Genomic DNA, 21,302 nt, shown 5'->3' on the forward strand with positions numbered 1-21,302 from the left:
TGAAGAAAAAGTCAGAGTTAACATTTCAGAACTGAGGAAGAGTCACCGGACCTGAAACGTTAACTCTGACTTTTTCTTCACAGATGCAGCCAGACCTGCTGAGCTTTTCCAGCAACTTTGTTTTTGCTCCTGATTTACAGCATCCACAGTTCTTCTGGTTTTTATTTAAAATTCTTAAACTCTATTTTTACCTCAAGATCATAGAATCCCTAGAGTGTGGAAACAGGCCCTTTGGCCCAACAAGTCCACACCGACCCTTGGAGCATCCCACCCAGACCCATTCCCCTATAACCCACCTAACCTACACACCCCTGAACACTACAGGCAATTTAGCATGGCCAATCCACCTACCCTGCACATCTTTCGATTGTGGGAGGAAACCGGAGCACCTGGAGGAAACCCACGCAGACACAAGGAGAATGTGCAGACTCCACATGGATAACAATCACTGGATTGTTAGTTGAAGCGTCTAGGTTACTCATCTCGTAACATTCCAGTATTCCTATTAAGATGTTTTTAACTTCATAACATCCTCTCTTGTTGGAGATGATCTGGCATTTATATGGCACGAATATTCCTTGCCATGTTTCAGCCCAAGCCTGAGTATTGTCCAGGTCTCCCTGCATTTGTATATGGACTGTTTGTATCTGAGAGTCACAATTTATATTGAACATAGTGCAATTGTCATTGAACATGCCCACTACTAATCTTATGATGGAGGGAAGGTCATTAATGAAGCAGCTGGAAGATGATTGGGCACAGAACATTTCCCTGAGGCACTCCCGAGGGGTGTCGTGCAACTGAGATGACTGACCTCAAACTACAGCCATCTTCCTTTGTGCCAGATATGGCTACGACCATCTGAGAGTATTCCCTTTGATTCCAGTTTTGCTATGACAATCGCGTGCCTGCAAATTGGTTATCCAACCATTACCTTTGTATTACACTCCATCATCAACAGCTGCAGAGCGTGCTGGCTCTTGCTATAGAGATAGAATGCTCTTTCCCAATAGCTGAAAAGATGAAGGCTCACCTGGCTAATCTATCAATGTTTGTGGCCCCTGTAATTGAATCTGCTCCAGCTGCGGCCAAAGGAAGTGAAGGAGGGGGAGTCTGAGGAATGAGATGATCAGTTGGGCTTTGGATTGTTTGATTAAAACCCAGCTGGACATAGCTAAATGAAAGCCTTTCCAATATAAAGGAATTTACTATTCCGAAAGAAAGAGAAAACTGGTATGCTGATTTGTACATAACTAGTTTTAGCAATACCACATTATTCAGGGTCATAAAATGTTAAGTTACAGATGGGTGCAAGTTTGCGCTATAATTATCGTCTGCAATATGAAAAAATAAAAGGTTTTGGAGTGGGGACAGTCTGAAATTGCAGAATGTGTCATTAGTCAGCCAGTGTCGCTGTATATTTTACTGCATGTGATTCTTGTATCAAAGACAAAAATTTATCTTTTGGTTTCTATCATTGCCAACTGTTAATCTTTTGTTTCTGGTCATGTGATTTGTTTGACTTTTTTTAAATTAACAATTTAGCAGGAAACTAGTTGGGTCAGCTCTGTGCAGTTGAGCTAAGTTAATATGATTGTTGAACACCTTGTGTGTTGACTTGAAATGCCTCTGTCAGTTGATGGATTTTAGTATTTACATGGCAAAATAAAAACTGCTGTTTTGCTAAATCACTGGCTCCCAACGGATTTCCATTAAATTGTGGAATGGTGCTTCCAGAGGTTCAACACAGTATGTTTAACAGTGATAAGAGAGTTCTGTTTGAACAATCCCCTAGATGTAATTTTGCAACACAATTAGGTTTTCCATTCCATATTCTAACTATTTAGTCTGATTTGTTCTGCCAAGCAGAATACACTCAAGGATCAAACATTGCACTGTTCTACTGCGTATAGTTTGTCGAAACCTCAGGTAATGCATTTGGCAGAGGAGAAGGTAGATCTTAAAAAAGAATAACTTGCATACTTATTAACTCCTGTCAACAATTAATTACATTTTGGTAAACAGTTATTATTTGTATTGAAGGATGCTATATAGTCATATTTCCAGGGGTTGTTATAAGAACCACTTTTTTTAATGTTTTAAATTAATGATGTTGAAGGCGGACCTGTACTCGATGAGTCGGAGCCTGACATGGTGTCCTTGTTATCCAGATGAGTTTAGGGCTAGGAAAATGGCATCCGCTGTAGACCTGTTTCACTCGTAGGCAAATTACAGGGGCTCACGGCAGGCTGGGAGGCCAGAGTTGATGTTGGCCATGACCAGCCTCTTGAAGTATTTCATAGTTATGGAAGTCAGAGCCACTGGGTGGTAGTCATTAAGGCATGTTGCACGTGTTTTCTTTGGTACTGGGATGATGGTGGTCTTCCTGAAGCAGGTGGGGACTTTGGCTTGTAGGAGGGAGAGGTTAAAGGTCAGTGAATACCTCCGCCAGCTGGTCCGCACGGAAACTAAGTGCACAGCTGGGGTACTCGGTCGTGTTCCTCTGGTTGACTCTCAGGAAGACTGATCTGACATCTGCAGTGGTGATGGCGGGAACGAGTGCGTCCAAGGCTGTCAGGGCAGGTGACACCACGCCAGTGGCATTCTGCTCAAACCGAGGACAGAGAGCATTGAGCACATCAGGGAGGGATATGTTTTTGTCCGCAATCTTTCTCTGGTTCATTTTGTATCCTGTTATGTTGTGTAGGCCTTGCTGCAGGCAGGTGTCCCTGTGGTTGGTTTGGCCCTCTAACCTAGTCCAGTACTACCTCTTAGCATCTCTGATGGCTTTGCAGAGGTCATTCTTGGATTTTCTGTTTAGATGTGGGTCATCCAACTTGAATGCCACATGCCTGGTCTTCAGTAGGCAGTGGATTTCCTGGTTCATCCAAGGTTTCCAGTTGGAGAATGCACAGATTAACTTCTTTGGCACGCAGTCCTCCATGCACTTGCTAATGAAATCCGTGATGGTGGTAGCATACTCGTCTAGGTTGCCCGCTCAGTTCTTGAATATGATTCACTCTGCCAATTCCAAGCTATCCCAGAGAAGCTCTTCCACTGCCCCAGACCAGCATTGTACCGCTTCCTGTGAATGATCCTCCTGTTTCAGCTTCTGCTTATAAGTTGGGAGGTGGAACACAGCATTATGACCTGCTTTTCAAAAGTTGGATGGGGTATGGAGCTGTAGGCGGCTAACTTATTTACAACTAATATCCTTTGTCCGGCACGAGAGAATGTCCACTTGTGAAACAGATCAGGCTGACCTTAGCTCTCAAACTTTAAAAGTAACTTCATATTAGCCAGAATTCAGGCTGGCAGAAGTCCAGAGGTTCATTAAATACAGTTAGCTTCTAATAAGAAATGAATCAGAGAAGGTAATCCCAGAATCACTGCAATAAATTTCAAACATTTTACCATTGCTATAAAGTTGCAGACGTTTGACAAAAGTGCTTTTAGTAATTTATGGAATGGGAGTGGATCCAATAAATTGTAGACAAACAATTCCTGAAACCTACTGAGGTCAGTTCATTCTTGATCTTAGTTATCCAGTTTGACAAAGATCAATCTGTCTAATATATAAAATCAGAATAAATCAATTAACCCTGTGATTCCAATTTATGGGAATGTACAACAGGAAGGACCGGCAAATAAATGTTCAAATACAGCTTTTTTGTATTGCACAACAGATATACATCATGACTACGCATTTATTGAATGGATACATGACACACCAGGAATGGTAATCTCCACATGCTTAATGCATGAATGCCAAATAGTTAGGACTTCAACAGCAGACAATCATCATGTTGAACGACTCACATTATATGCAGACTTGGAATGAAGACATGGGGAAAGAAGAAAAAATGTCTTAACTAAAAAAAATCACATGTCTTTTCTCTTCCTTCTCATGACAGTGTGGCTATTCCTAGCAAGATACAATTACCTTGCAAAACTTTAACAGTAAGACCCATTCTGTAAGAAACTTTTCCATCATCTTGTCCTGGATCCAAACATGGCATGATCATTGGGAGTGTACATCACACTTGAGTAAATATTATAAAATATATGAAAAATAGAGAAAGGCTTCTTTGGAATTATACATTTAATTGAATTAAAACTTCATTTTAAATTTGATATTTTCACTTACCACTGGTAGCAAGTAAAGCAAGTACTGCTGTTTTTATATTCAAGCAGGAGCTGAGACTTGTTGCCACTCGGATGATTTCTAAAAAGCAATGAATGCAAAATGCATTTTAGCCAGTTGTTATTACACAGATGCCAGTAATGCACAGACATAAATCCTGAACAACACTATCCTAAACTTGCACTGAAGATCAGTTATCAGTACTTTTTAAAATTCCTTCTTCGGTTTGGACATTGCCGGTGGTCTGCAGTCTCGTGTAGACCAAACCAGGTAAGGGTGGTAGATTTCCTTTTCTAAAGGACATTATTGCACTAGATGGGTTTTTACACCAATCAATAACAGTTTCATAGTCACCATCACTAAGAATAGCCTTAAATAAAACAAAAAATCTGGATCAGAAGTTCTATCAGCTGCCCTGGTGAAACATGAACTAATGCTGTCAGAGCATTAGTTTGGGCCTCTTCACATCCTACAGTTCAAAAGTGCACAGTATTAACCAAGGTGCAAGTTCAGACCACATACCACAAATTAGCCTCACCAAATATTACAACAGTTCGTTTCAGGTTACTTCAAATGAAAAGCTAGATACCCAATTATAAGAAGCCTGGAAAGTTCCTTTTTTTTGTGACAGTCACCCATCCCGACCAGAATACATTCCAAATGACCAAACGTGAACATCAAACAGGATGTCCATTTCAATTATTTAAGACGCTATAGTCATTTCATTTCAAATGAATTAGTTTTTAGGATAAAATCAATAAGTATTGCCACCACCTTATCTGGATTTTAAAATTCAAATAAAATGTATCTGGCATTTAGGGACTGAATAAAGAATTCAAAATTGGATCTACCTTTCAGTGTACTATAATGCATCAATTTTGAACTTGGCATGCAGACACATGGCAAAAAAGTGCACCTGTCACTTTTGGAATTTGTGGGATTTAGGAGCAAAGTACAAACTGGCTGATCCTACTTAAATTCCTTACTAATGCATGAAAGGTCCAAATCACAAAGTTTAGTCCAATTGTCATTTTCATTTCAACATTCACATTCCTTCTAACATCTCCTCATTGAACTGCAGGGGTCCTCTTAAAGTTGGTGCACAACTTCACTTGCATACACATTAAAGTTGGTTGGTTGATTGATTGCGCAAGGCCTGTTTGTTTCACTGAATGGTATGTTGTAGACTGCTGCATAGCATAAAGGTAACAAACATTACTACTGAGTAGAGAGGCAGTGGTGTAGTGGCATCGTCACTGAAATAGTAATGAAGACACTCAGGCTAGTGCTCCAAGGACATGGGTTCAAATTCAACCATGACAGATGGTGAAATTTGAATCAATGAAAATTTGGAATGAAAAGCCAGGCTAATAGCAACCACTATGGATTGTTGCAAAAACCCATATGGTTCACTAATGTCTTTTCGGAAATCTATCATTCTTGCCTGGTCTGGCCCACATGCGACTCAAGATTCAGAGCAATGTATCTGATTCTTAACAGCCCTCTGAAATGGCTGTAACAAACCGGTCAGTTCAGGTGATAATTAGACATGGGCAATAAATGCTGGCCAAGCCAGCAACACCCACATTTATGAATGAATATAACAAACACAGTGCACTATTCGGATTTGTTGCAGGTTACATGCCTGTTTTCAGGAGCTGGCTCAAGGTGAAAATTGAAAGCCAAATCGGTGGTACATTATTGGCATTCCCCATGATTTTAGCAGCATCATACTTTGAAAGTCTGTTTACTGCAGCATGAAGCTACCAAAACGATGGCACCTGTACTTACTCACATCAGGAAGACAGCTAGAAATGTGTTGGAATTTCCCGTCTGAAAACCCAGAGGTATCAAGCAGGAGAATTATGGGGGATAGGATTTCATGAGCACAGAGGTCTCCAATGAAACCAGAAGTGTATAGTTTGGTTCAGGTTAAAGACTTAAGCTTTAAAATTGCTTCTCCCCCTGCTCCTGCCCCAATGATTATCATTTTGCATGTTCTTCTAAAGTGTCTAGCAAAGAGTGATTTCAGTAGCTACACCCACACGACTACATTTGCCAAAATACTGTTCCTTGATTAGATTAACAAAATACCTGCCGCTCCTTTCAGCCCTTGATCGGTGTGCTTTTATGATATGTATAAAACTTTGAATGGCTGTGTACTTGAACAAATAAAATTAACACTAATAATAAAACTAACTGCAAATCTGGCATTAGAGCTCTTACTGTAGGAGAAATTGAGAGAGCCTGGTCATAAGTTTGCATCAGCTCCACTAAAATAAACTCCAAATTTCTATGCCTCAATGCAAACAACAAATGCTGTATATACAATAACTGGAATAGTCAGAAAAATTGACTCATTGTGGCCAAGCATATGAAAATTTCTGAAATCAAACAGAAATGCTTCAGCTGTAATGATAGAATTCAGATCACAAATTAAAATTCCATAAAATTCACTGTTCAGGATAAACTCACAACAAAGGAAATTCAGTTATCGTGGACATAACTCTCTCTGTTTAGAGACTTTCCACGCATATAAAAAATAATTATACTACATCTGTCAGGTAACAAAATAACATAATCCTGAATAAAAGAGACATGCTGTCTGAGATTTAGTCTTCGATTCATCAGGATATATGCAAGAAAACCAATTTTGAAGCAGCAACAATTTATACTGCATGAGGAAAAAAAAAGTGCTAACTGATTTTTCAAGGCGAAAAAAAAGGGGACCATTTTCTCTGATTCAAAACGGCACATTGCCTGCAGAGGACAGGTCCGTCTTTATTGATATATGTACTTTCTAATAATTATAATGTAAACTTTCACACGCAATATAACTTCTTGCTCCCTTTGAAGTTTGGTACTTTTGCGATGCCTTCATAGTGTGTCTCTTTTCTCAGCAACATTCAGGTTCAGTACTACCAACGTACAAAATAAGGTATTGTGCAAGGAGATTTGGGATCATCTACAATACATATCATGGTTACTGTGGCAATTCACTAAACAGAAGAACTTTATTATAAAATAAAGCATTACCCAGCAGTGATTTGGCTCCCAAGAGAGAACTCTTCTATTCCCTACCTCAACATTCATTTCTTAATTTAAAAATAATTAACTTACTTTTTTAATCAACCTGTTCAGACATGTTATTACACACCTCTGCAGCAGGTGGGACTTGAACCTGGGCCTCATGGCAATTAAGGTCCTTAAGTGGTCAATTAAAGGCCACTTAAGGGCCTTGATTCACCACCTCCCTGTTTACCCACTTTATTGGCAGGCAGGGAAAATGACCGATTTCCTGACTGGGTAACCAGGCTAAACTGCCTGCTGGGTTAGTGAGGGATCCTCATTTGTCCCATTCTGGGACTCGTTTAAAAAGGTACCCACGCAGAAGTTTGAATTATAGTTGTTTACAAAATGTCTGTGCACATTTCACATCCAACTTCAGAAGCCATTGAAACAATTGCTTATCTTGCTCTACAAGACAAAATTAGGACTTCCAATTTTTGGCTATTAGTTCTGTTTTTCCATTGTCAATAGTAATTTTTTTGATTGGTTAGTTACATGGCAAAGTGTTTATGGCAATCAGCTAAGATTCAAGAACTATTGTCAAAATTAGAACTGGAGACCTGTAAATCCTCACAAAAATGAAGAATAAAGTGAGTGGGAAAAGATCTGGAAATTACAGTATAATGTGGGAAAAAGTAAGATACAAAGTGTAGAAATAATAAAACAAAGCACATCATTTAAAAAGGTGAGACTCTGAGATACAGAGGGATCTAAACGTCCTAGCCAATGACTCACGAAGTTTAATTTGCCAATACAACAAATAATTAGAATAAGAATCTTATTACTTATTGTGAAAGGCACTGAACACAAAAGTATTGAGGTTATCTTTCATTTATACAAGGCAATGGTGAGACCATATCTGGAGTAACGTGTACAGTAATGACCAACTTATTTGAGGACGCATGTGAATGCATCAGAAGCAGTTCAACAACGGTTTACTAGACTAATTCCCAGAAATGGATGGATTTTCTTATGAGGAATGGTTGGACAAGCTAGGTTTGTATGCTCTGGAGTTTAGAAAAAATAAGAGGCAACTTGATTTAAACACAAAACCCTCAGGGATAGCCTTGACAGGGTAGACGTGGAAAGGCTTTTCCTCTTGTGGGATAACAGTTTAAAATTAAGGGATCGCCCATTTAAGACAGAATTGAGGAGAATTTTTTTTTCTAAAGAGTGTCACAAGTCTTTTGACTCTTTTCCTCAAAAGATAGTGAAAGCAGACTCTTAGAATATTTTTAAGCCAAAATGAAATTGATTCTCGATAAGCAAGGCAGCAGAGCGTTATTGGGGAAAGGAGGGTAGGTGGCCCAATCAGAAAAGCCATGATCTTAATGAATGGCAGAGCAGGCATGAAGGACCAAGTGAACTACTCCTACTCCTAATTCACATTTTCATATGTGGGAAACATTTCAAATATGCATTATTTTTATAAGTCACAGTGAGGTGAAATTAACAGCAGTAAATTACTTCATCACTTGTGTAAAAATAATCAAGAATATAAAGAATTCAAGGCATTCAGTTTACGGTACAGATTTGGCAGTTGCATTCTGCCATTATAAAGCCAAGGAAAACAAAATATGAAATCATCGTCCATCATCACTCCTAGGACACATTACTATCAATAGTTCTAATCTAGCCTTCATTTATACCCATGATCTCATGCATATTTGGAATGCAAAGTAACAAATATGTGATTATGCACAGGTTTCTACGTGAAAAATAGTTAAAAGCTTTCCAATGTTGACAGTGTAGTTTAGTACAGTGCCTGAAGTTGCAAAAAATTAGAATCTTTTCATCAGCGTGCTTTATCGTAAACTTCATGTCTCAAACATACAATTCTAATTTTTTTCCTGCACATACGAAAATAATCTGAAAGAAGGCCAAGGAATGTTTTTGACTTGTGATTAATAAAAATACACAAATTGTTGCAGTGTGTTGGAAACATCATCAAAACTTTGTTATCTCAGTTCAAGAAAGACCATTCACTCCAAAATGACAGAGGCACAAGTACCTTGCTTCTGTTAAAAGCTGCCATTTTCTCAACCAAACAGAGATTAGGTGATTTTTTTTTTTCTCTCAGACAGTTCAGTCATTGGAACTCTCTCCCTTAACAAGTGGTGATAGAAGAGTCCTCGAATATTTTTGAGGCAGTTAGATAGATGCTTGATAAACATAGTGATTGAAACAGTGATTGAAAAGTTATCAGGGGTAGGGAGAAATGCGGATTTGGGGTTACAAGCAAATCAGACAGGACCTTATTGAATAGCAAAGCAGGCCCAAGGTACTGAGTGTCCTACTCCTGCTCTGTATGTGTATTAATAATGCCAAGGATCCTATATCCACGTTTTCTTCTTTAAAAAAAGCCTTTGCAACTTGATCTGTCATCTTTTGTTTTCCTGTTCCTGCACATTAATTATATTTTTGCATTCTGTTACTGGAGCAAGCAAACCTTAGCAAGATAGAAGCACATGATCATCTATCAATTATGTTAAATCCACCAAACTCATCATTTTTGTTAAAAATATCTCTATTTCTTATATTTGTAGAGATTAAAATATTCATGGGGATGCTATCAATGCAGTGTATTCCATAAACAGAATCCTATCACTTTACATAGTCCTTTATTCAATCAAGAGCAGATTTAGTCAATTTAGTCTTTGACACAGCAATTGACTCATTTTCAGCTATGACAAGTGCAAAGCAGAACACTTTATAGTAATAGAAATGCATTCTTCCCTGGGAACTGAAACCCTTTTAATACTACCATTGAAAACTGCTGTATTTCACAGATTGAAATGGCTCTTTGCCTAACCTCACATTCTGCTTTTCAACGAATACTCCACCTAATAACAGCGGCTTTATCTTCAGAATGAGCACACAAACATTCTTGTGTTCTACTGCAGTATTAGATTAGCAACGTCTTTAGGGTCATCTTGTGTTTATATAACTGTTCAGTGTGTTCTACCCAAGAAAGAATTTACAACCTTAACAAGTTTCTACAACAATTCAGAGAGCTGAAAAAAAGTCCTCAATTCTGTCAAATGCTCATTTTTCATTTAATCTTCCCACCTATGGATTTAAGTCCTATGAAGGATTAATTTATACTAGAGATAACAAATTTCTGAAGAAGGGTCTAGACCCGAAACATCAGCTTTCCTGCTCCTCTGATGCTGCTTGGTCTGCTGTGTTCATCCAGCTCTACACCTTGTTATCTCAGATTCTCCAGCATCTGCAGTTCCTACTATCTCTTAATTTATACTAGATTTATTTTAAAACATTGAGCATTTGGAGATGCACTGGATTAGATGCTTTCATTTTTGATGTAAAGGTTTCAAATTCATCTCAGTTTTTTCCAACCTTGACAGTGATTGATACAAAATTTGTAATTCTACTTGAGGCAGCAGAAGCTGTTAACCTGTAAAAACATCACATTGATGATAAAGGGTGTTCTACTGAAATGAGGACTGCAAAGAGAACATATGAGAAAACTTTACATCTATCTTTGGGGTGTTCAGTAAAACTTTATTTAAAAGATCATATTGTTCAAAAGAGTTTGTGGTTTGTAAATCAAAAGCTTTTGCTCATAAGAATTATCTTAAAGGTTTAGAACATTCTAGAAATACTGTATAGAATGAAATATGTTGCCTAATCTTTTTAGACACTGCATTTGGAATTTCCTCTATCATCATGAGCGTTATACAGTCTAAAATAATTTCAGATTGCTTGTTTTTTGCCATAAAGCTTAATGAAAACTGGTTTGAGCTGGGTGAAACCAGAACAAACTTATTCAAAACCCTCCTTTCATGCAAGCGAGTTACCACAGAATTCTCAGGAGGGAATGCTGCTATTAGTTTATGCAGTCTCATATACTTCCACAAAGTTCCAGTTGGCAGTAACATTTTAATCAAACTTTCAGTGCCAGAATTGTTTTCGGAAATTGTATTACAGGATCAAAAATTGCTGATCTTGACAATACGTAAAAATAATTTTGTAAAAATTAAGAAATTTACCATAGGGGTAAAAAAAAGTGTTTGTTCCCTCATAGTGAACTCATTGCAAAAGCTCAAATATCTCTGTCCTGCTTTCCTTCCTGTTGCTTCCATATTTCAGATTTCCAACATGACCAATTCCAGGGCTTCAACTGGTGATTTAGAGGAACCCAGGATAAGTTGTTCTTATAAATTCACATCTTTCACATGGGAAAGCAGTAGGCTTCTACTGAAGTCTTTTCTAATATGTTCCAAATACTCATCAAATGGAATTAACAAATTCTATGACACACAACCCACTTTACATACCGTCAACTCTGACCAACAATCTGATTGTAAATCACCTTAAGTTTGGCAACTTTAATTTTTAAAAAGAAAACTCTAAACTCTTAAGCTTGACTTCTGGCCAGGATTGGTGCAAGGAGAATCTTAGCTGAACCTTCAGCATTGGACCCCCTCCACAATTTGCTTTCAGAAGTGAATACCATGCATTTGTAATTACCGATGTATTTTACATTTAAAAAGGGGAATACTATGATACTGAGTGCATTTTCCCATTGCTGTACACAAATAACAAGATGCGTGCTGGAAGCAATGCATATTACAACGTGCAATTCGGTTTACATGATTTAATACTATATTTTCCTGCAACAATTATTAGGTGATTTGTGTGTAATTTACACAGTCAATCATTTTGATAGAGTGGGCTGGTTTAAATTAGATTCTTTTATATTATTTAATGGTTTGCAGTTTTGGAACAGTTACATAAATTATAAAATTATAAAACTGTCGCAAAAAGCAAACAATGAACATGAAAAAAGATTACAAAGTAAATACATGGAAAGCAATAAGTATGTGTGGATGTAAATTAACAGATTTGGACCTTTTTTTTTTTTAAAAGTGGCTGCTTTATAAAAGGTCCAGATCTATTGATTCTGTACTAAATTAAAATAGTACAGAATGAAGTTGCGAAAATGCTCTGTCTTGTGACAAACAGTATTTGTCATTAATAAGTTGATGCACTTTTTAATTAGAGAATAAATTATTTTCCTATAAATAATGTTAAACAATTAAACAACATTAAATTGCCAGGCTAAATGTTGGCCATTTTGGCTAAGTGTCATTTACAGGAAGTTTCTTGAAAGGTTCCCCTCTGTGCAGCATTCTCTCGAACTTCTGCTGTTCACATCATTCATTATGAACCAGATTCCATGGCACATTTCTCATCAAATTGCACAAACATAAAGGTGGAATTGCTCACTTCTGCTGGGACGTTCCAGAATTGATACTGCATACCTCAAATACTGTCCAGTTCAAATGCTGCAAGCCAGAAACTGTATCTCAAAGTCTGCTCCCAAACCAATATTAGATGTAAATGACTGTGAAAGGTAGCAGGTACTCTGTCTTGTGGCTAGGTGCCCAGAAGTCATGGCAGATGGGATAGAAGAGGGCTGCATGCTTTCCTATCAACTGCTAAAAGGAGAAGAAATTAGACACTGCTGCCCTGGACCAAGATAGCATCCCTCCCTGATGAGAAAAAATTTCCAATCTAGAACAACAGTCACTCACTTTCTACAGTCCCCAGGGAGAAGTGCCATTGTATATTTCTCTACGACCACACACAAACTCTGTCACTGCACACACACCTCCTACCGAGTCCATCACTCTCTCTACTGCATGGAGTAGGTTCACTCAATGGCTTTCACTCATTTCATCCTGCCAAAGTGCTTAAACCTTCCTGCCGCCTGCACTTCCTATTTACTCACTGGAGACACCCTTCTTGCATCATTAACAGCTCATTGAGTCACTTTCATTTCACTCTCTCCTTCCTTTTGCCAGGATGATCTTGACTTGTAAAGCCCCTACCTCTTCCCACAATATCTCATGCTATCAAACTCCACCCTTGTATCTGTAGTTTCAGTCCTTCATTATCATTATCCCCACTCAGACCCAGCATAATGGCTCTAATCCGCACTTCCCCACATTTGGGAAAATACAGATTGTCCCCTGATAATCCCCCTACCCAAATCACCCTAAATATGATTCTGGTCAATCCCCTGGTCTGAGATCAAATGATGCGCTTGACATAGTGTGGCGAGACCAATATAATCCCTTGTTAAAATCTGCTCCTTTAGACTTTCAGTCATAGCCTTTTGGTTGAAGCACATGCAGTGTCTGTCCCATGGAAGATCCTGGCACATTTTGTAGGTATAACATTAAGATAGCATGATGCTGTAAAACAACAATGTCCGTCCCTTGACTATTCAGTGTTGATAACTGTGACAAGCTACCTGGCTTTTTGTCCATGAAAAAGGCAAGGCAAACAAAGATGCTTCATGTGTCTAAATGAGTGCAAAGTGAGTCAGCGCTACGAAAACAAGCGAACAGCAGAGATGCATCCTATGCGAGTGCAGGAGACAGACACATCCTTGGATGCAGTAATTTGATAGGAGCATTGCAATACAAGGTGTCAGTGATCTCCAAAATGCAACAATGAAGTGCTAGTGAGTTCTGAGCTAGTCCAAGAATGGGCACAAGACTCATTTAGCCCTTTGAGTATGCTTCCTTATTCAATGAAACTATGGCTGATCTGATAATCCTCAACTCCAGTATCCTGCCTTTGCTTCATAACAATAGACTTTTAATTAGTAAGGGACTCAGTCTCAACACTGAATATACTAAGCAACCCAGCCTCTACAGCACGCTGCAGTAAAAATTCCATAGACTTACTACCATCTGAGACAAGAAATTCCTCCTCCTGTCTGTCTTAAATGTGCTATTCCTTATTTTGTGATTATGCCCGCTGGCCCTAGACTCTTCTACAAGGGGAAATAACCTTTTCACATCCATCTCGTTAAGCCACCTAAGAATCCTGTATTTTTCAATAAGGTCACCTCTCATTTTTCTAAACTCTAATGAGTACAGGCCCGACTTCCTCAATCTTTTCTCATAAGACAGTCCCTACATGCTCAGGATCAGCCCAGTGATCCTTTGCTGCAGTGATTGTAACGAGGTCAGCCAGGTGGATCTCATAGACTATCAGATTAACAGTTCCAATCAGGGAGGCATGGCTGACAGTTAAGAACAGGAAGGTCAGACATCCTATTCACTCGGAGCTGACTCTGAGGGAGCTGGATCAGTGTCAAGGACTCTCAAATCTTAAAAAAGTCAACCTTGGAAATAGTTGCAGAGCCAAGCCATAGCTTTCAGAGAAGTGAAGAACACACTATCATTCTCTCAGGTGATGGCACACTATGATGCCAAGCAAGAGCTGGTATTGACATGCGATGCCTCCCCACATGGCACTGAGGTAGTATTAACTCATTGCTGGCTGAATGGAGAAGAACACCGAATAGCGTATGCATCCAGGACTTTAGCTAAATCAGAGTATGAGCATGCCCAGATAGAAAAGGAAGGTTTAGCGGTCAGATTTGGAGCCAGGAAGTTCCACCAGTACCTTCACCATTTATCATAATAATGGACTACAAACCCCTGCTAGGTCTACTTAAAGAGGACAAGGCAGTGCTGCCCATAGCTTCAGGCTGAATTCAACAGTAGGCTGTAATACTAAGTGTGTATAATTACAAGTTGGAACACCATCCTGGATGCCAAGTAGCAAATGCAAATACACTGAGCTGCCTACCACCGGTGGTACTGCCACTGGAACAGTCTGTAATGGTTTTAAATTTTCTGGACATACAGTTACAGCTGACAATATCAGACTTTGGATGCAGAAAGATCCAGTCCTGACAAAACTGGTGATGGGGACAACCAAAGGGCTGTCAAACCATAACCGAAACCTTTTTGGACCAAGTGAGACCAGATCACAGTAGAAGATGGCATATTTTTATGTGGAGCAACAGTGATCACCCCGAGCAAAGGTTGACGTCACATACTGGCGGAGTTCCACCAGGGTCATTCAGGGGCTTCCAAAATTAAGATGTTGGTGAGAAGTCATGTTTAGTGGCCAGGATTGGATGCAGACATAGCTGCATTGATGGGACAGTGCGCAGACTGCCAAAAATTACTGCCAACAGCTCCCCCCCATTTGTGGAAATGGCCAAGTAAACCCTGGACTCAGTCACATGTCCACTATGCAGGTGCTTTTATGGGCTCAATATTCTTAGTCATTGTAGACACCCACTCAAAGTGGCTGGACGTGCATAGAGTTCATTCATCAAACAGAGACGACGACAGAAAAATTGCCGTATTTTTGCAATACACAGACTCCCAGAAGTGTTGGTCACAGATGTCAGGCCACTGTTTACCAGCCGGAAATTGAGAATTTCCTAAAGTTAAATGGTATTGCACATACAAGGACAGATCCATACCGTCATCCACCATCCAATGGTCTGGCAGAAACAGCAGTCTAAATTTTGGAAGAGAGGCTTAAAGAAACAGCCTGAAGCTTCACTAGATATCAAACTATCTTGGTTCCTACTTGATTATAGGATCACAGGGATCGTTCCAGCAGAATTGCTTATGGGGAGATGACTCCACACCAGGTTAAATCTGATCTTCCCTGACCTGGGAGAGGTGCTGGGGGGACATGAGACAGCATCACGAGTGCCAGTGTTGGACACAAGACTTTGCTAAGTGAGAGAGACAGTTTACTTCAGGGGTCAAAGTTTAGAGTAGGAATGACAGGAATGACCCTGCATGGGCAAGAAGTATAGTTGATGCAAGGTGAGGTCCAGTGACATAAGAAGTTTGTGTAGCTAAACAGTCCTAAACAAGCACGTGGAACCCATATGAAAGTTGAAAACTTGCAAATGGTGCTGGAGCAAAACGTGCTCGGCTCCTTGATGCCTTTCCGACTGTTCCGGAACCCATGGGTTCTCCCTCTCCATCAAGCATTCGAAATCCTCGGAATCTGAGATGGACACAGTGAATATTGCCACCTCGATGCCTTTGCTGCCTGAAGAAGAGAATGAATTTCTTCTAAGATGTTCTGGGAGCAAGAGGTGAGCTACTGTGCATTACATACTGCGTCAACCAGAGACAGAGTTGGAGGAACCTGACCTGGTGCTAAAACACCCCAGGAAAAGCGCCAAAAAATAAAAAATGGCCTATGTCCTTGAACTCATACAGGGAAGGATGTAGCGGCTGTAATGAGGTTAGCTAGCTGGTCCTCATAGAATAACAAATTCCCTGATCGGACCAGATTAACAGCTCCAATGTGGGAGCCCTGGCTGACAGATACAAACAGGAGTGTCTGGCATCCTGTTCACTCTGGGAGCTGGTTCTGAGGAGCTGGAGCAGTGTCAAGGGCTCTCCACATGTAAACAAACGGTGACTTGATGACGGGATACTGGTTTCAGTGGAGTTATTTCACCTCCAATGCCAGTATATACTTCCTTAGATAAGAGGCCCAAAACTGTTCACAGTATTCCAGCTGTGATCCAACTAATGCCTTGTATAGTTTTATCAGGACCTCCCTATTTTTATACTCCATTCCCTTTGAATTAGAAGCCAACATTCCATTTGTCATCTATATTACCTGCTGAATTTGTATGCAAAGTTTTGTGCTTTATGTACAACATCTTCCGAGTCACTCAGTTCTGTTGCTTTCTGTGGTTTACTTCTACTTAAATAATAATCAACTGCACTGTTCTTCTTGTCTAAGTGCACAAATCACATTTCTCCAGATTACATTCAATCTGCCAAGGCTTTGCTCATTGGCTTAATCTGTCTATATTCCCCTATAGGCTGTGTCATCCTCACCACTTGCTTTCCCACCTATTTTTGTGTATTCTGCATTTTCCTATCCACATCATTAATATACATTTTAAGCAATTGCAGACCCAACACTGATCTTTGTGACACTCATCTAATTACGGGTTGTCATCTTGACAATGCACTGTCTTATCCCAACTCTGTCCCTGCTTATAGACTACCTCCAACACCATGAGCTCTCATTAAGTAGCTTAACAAGTGGTACCTTATCAAGTACTTTCTGAAAATCCTGATATATTACATCCACTGCTTCACCTTCATCTGCTCCGCGTTACCACCTCAAAGAATTCTCATACATTTTTCAGGCAGGATTTTCCCTTCGTGAACTTACACATCCCTGGATTCTATGGACAAATAGCATGGCCAATCCACCTAAACTGCACATCTTTGGACTGTGGGATGCTCTTTGAATCAGTGTAGACCTGTTGGGCTGATTGGCCTGTTTCCACACTGGAGGGATTCTTTAGAAAAAAAAGTTGGCATTTATTTCGAGAGGTCTAGAATATAAAAGCAGTGATGTACTTCTGAGGCTTTATAAGGCACTGTTCAGACCACATTTAAAGTATTGTGAGCAATTTTGGAGCACCCAGAGGAAACCCACACTGACACAGGGAGAATGTGCAAACTCCACTGAGACAGTTGCCCAAGGGTGAAATTGAACCCAAGTCCCTGGTACTGTGAGGCAGCAGTGCTAACCATTGAGCCACTGTACCACCGTTGTATTTGCATTCCTAACTACCAACTGAATCTGCAAGTTTACCTTTGAAAAATCCTGGACTAGGACTCCCAAGTTCTTTTGCACTTTATATTTCTGAATTTTCTCCCTATTTAGAAAATAGTCTATGCATTTATTCTTCCTACCAAAGTGCATGACCTCACAGCTTCCCACACTGTATTCCATCTGCTACATTTTTGCCCACTCTCCGAACCTGTCTAAATCCTTCTGCAGCTTCCCTGTCTCCTCAATACCACCTGACCCTCCACCTATCTTTGTATCATCTGCAAACTTCATCTACGTCATTAATGTATAAAGTGAAAAGTTATGGTCCCAACACTGAGACAACAAGGTGCAGGGCTGGATGAACACAGCAGGCCAAGCAGCATCATAGGAGCAGAGAGGCTGACGTTTCGGGCCTAGACCCTTCATCAGAAAAGGGGGAGGGGAAGGGGGTTTTGAAATAAATAGGGAGAGAGTGGGAGGCGGACAGAAGAGGGATAGAGGAGAGGATAGGTAGAGAGGAAACAAACAGGTCGAAGAGGCGGGGATTGGGCCAGGAAAGGTGAGTGTAGGTAGGGAGTTAGGTCCCAACACTGATCCTTGCGGAACACCACTAGTCACCAGCTGCCGTCCTGAGAAGGACCCTTTTATCCCCACTCTCTGATTTCTGCCAGACAGCCAATCTTCTATCCATGCTAATACCTTACCACTAACGCCATGGGCCCTTAATGTTACTCAACAGCCCCCCGTGCCGCACCTTGTTAAAGGCCTTCTAGAAATCTAAGTAGATAACATCCAGTGACTCTCCTTGGTCTAACCTGCTCATTACCTCCTCAAAGAATTCTAACAGATTTGTCAGGCATGACCTCCCCTTGATGAAACCATGCTGACTTTGCCCTATTTTACCATACACTTCCAAATATTCAGAAATCTCAGCCTTCACAATGGACTCCATAATGGAGGGGGACCAATATCCTGGGTGGGAGGTTTGCTAGAGCTCTTCGGGAGGGTTTAAACTAGTCTGGCAGGGGAATGGGAACCGGAGCTACATATCAGAGGATGGGGTAGCAAGGGCACAGACAGAGAGAGCAAGCAGAGAGTCTATGAGGAAAGATAAGCAGTTGATAGGGCAAAGTGGCAGTCAGTGCGACCAGTTGAGGTGTATCTACATCAATGCAAGAAGTGTCAGGAATAAGGGTGACAAACGTCAAGCATGGATCAGTACTTGGAACTATGATGTTGTGGCCAATACGGAGACTTCGATAACACAGGGGCAAGAATGGTTGTTGGATGTTCCAGGGTATAGATGTTTCAAAAGAAATAGGGAGGGAGGTAAAAGAGGTGGGGGAGTGGCATTGCTAATCAGGGATGGTATCACAGCTGCAGAAAGGGAGGTTGTGGAGGAGGGTTTCTCCACTGAGTCAGTTTGGGTGGAAGTCAGAAACAGGAAAGGAGCAGTCACTTTATTGGGAGTTTTCTATAGACACCCCCATTGCAACAGAAATACTGAGGAACAGATTGGGAGACAGATTTGGAAAGGTGCAGATGTAATAGGGTTGTTGTCATGGGCAACTTCAACTTCCCTAATTTAGAGTGGAACCTCCTAAGTACAAATAGTTTGGATGGAGCAGATTTTGTCAGGTGTGTCCAGGAAGGATTTCTGACTCAATATGTAGATAGGCCGACTAGAGGGGAGGCCATATTGGACTTGGTACTTGGCAATGAACCAGGCCAGGTGCCAGATCTCGCAGTGGGACAGCATTTTGGTGATAGTGATCACAACTCCCTGACCTTCACTATAGTCATGGAGAGGGATAGGAGCAGGCAGTATGGGAAAATATTTAATTGGGGGAGGGGAAATTACAATGCTATTAGGCAAGAACTGCGGAGCATAAATTGGGAACAGATGTTCTCAGGGAAACGCATGACAGAAATGTGGAGGTTCTTTAGGGAGCACTTGCTACGAATACCTGATAGGTTTATTCCACTGAGGCAAGGGAGGGCTGGTAAGGTGAAGGAACCTTGGATGATAAGACATGTGGAACATCTATTCAAGAGTACGAAGGAAGCTTACTTAAGGTTGAGGAAACAAGGATCGGACAGGGCTCGAGAGGTCTACAAGGTAGCCAAGAAGGAAGTGAAGAACGGACTTAGGAGAGGTAGAAGGGGGTATGAGAAAACCTTGGCGGGTAGGATCAAGGAAAACCCCAAGGCTTTCTATACTTTTGTGATGAACAAGAGGATGGCCAGAGTGAGGGTAGGGCCAATCAGGGATAGTGGAAGGAACTTGAGTGCTGAGTCAGAGGAGGTAGAGGAGGTCCTCAATAAATACTTTGCTTCGGTATTCACCAGTGAGAGGGACCTTGACATTTGTGAGGACAGCATGAATCGGGCAGAAATGCTCGAACAGGTTGTTTTTAGGAAGGAGGATGTGCCAGAAATTTTGAAAAACATGAGGATAGATAAGTCCCCTGGGCCAGATGGGATATACCCAAGGTTGCTACAGGAAGCGAGGGAAGAGATTGCTGCCCCTTTGGCAATGATCTTTGCATCCTCACTGTCCACTGGAATAGTGCCAAAACATTGGAGGGTGGCAAATGTCATTCCCTTGTCCAAGAAAGGGAATAGGGATAATCCTGGGAATTACAGACCGGTCAGTCTTACTTCTGAGGTGGGCAAATGATTGGAGAGGATTCTGAGAGATAGTATTTATGATTATTTGGAAAAGCATAGTTTGATTAGAAATAGTCAGCATGGCTTTGTGAGGGGCAGGTCATGCCTCACAAGTCTTATTGAATTCTTTGAGGATGTGACAAAACATATCAGTGGGGTGTGGTGTATATGGATTTTAGCAAGGCATTCGATAAGGTTCCATTTGGTAGGAAAGTACTTTCATTCAGAAACTAAGGAGGCATGGGATTCAGGGAAATTTAGCTGTCTGGATACAAAACTGGCTGTCCCATAGAAGACAGAGGGTGGTAATAGATGGATATTCAGCCTGGAGCTCGGTGACCAGTGGTGTTCCACAGGGATCTGTTCTGGGACCTCTGCTCTTTGTGATCTTTATAAATTACTTGAATGAGGAAGTGGAACGATGGGTTAGCAAGTTTGTTGATGACACCAAGGTTGGTGGAGTTGTGGACAGCATGGAGGCCTATTGTAGGTTGCAACGGGACATTGACAGGATGCAGAGCTGGGCAAAGAAGTGGCAGATGGAATTCAACCCAGAAAAGTGTGAAGTGATTCATTTTGGAAGGTCGAATTTGAATGCAGAATACAGGGTTAATGACAGGATTCTTGGCAATATCGAGGAACAGAAGTATCTTGGGGTCCACGTCCATAGATCCCTCAAAGTTGCTACCCAAGTTGATAGGGTTGTAAAGAAGGCGTATGGGGTGTTGGCTTTCATTGGCAGGGGAATTGAGTTTAAGAGCCGTGAGATTATGCTGTAGCTCTATAAAACTCTGGTTAGACCACACTTGGAATATTGTGTTCAGTTCTGGTCACTTCATTACAGGAAAGATATGGAAACTTTAGAGAGGGTGCAGTGGAGATTTACCAGGATGTTGCCTGGGCTGGAGGGCAGGTCTTATGAGGAAAGGTGGAGGGAGCTAGGGCATTTTTCATTGGAGCAAAAAAGGATGAG

The 21,302-nt window shown here is 40.7% G+C and overlaps 1 protein-coding gene across 1 annotated transcript in view; it reads right to left on the reverse strand.

Moving 5' to 3' along the window:
- The window catches only part of sptbn1 (spectrin, beta, non-erythrocytic 1), a 390,719-nt gene that overhangs the window by 342,879 nt on the left and 26,538 nt on the right, over positions 1-21,302 (reverse strand). Inside the window, exon 2 of the mRNA XM_048601480.1 lies at positions 4,148-4,225. The gene's annotated coding sequence lies outside the window, so the exon portion shown is untranslated. The remainder of the gene's footprint in view (positions 1-4,147; positions 4,226-21,302) is intronic.

The sequence above is a fragment of the Rhincodon typus genome, chromosome 9 (assembly GCF_021869965.1).
Source record: "Rhincodon typus isolate 14 chromosome 9, sRhiTyp1.1, whole genome shotgun sequence".
NCBI lineage: Eukaryota > Metazoa > Chordata > Chondrichthyes > Orectolobiformes > Rhincodontidae > Rhincodon > Rhincodon typus.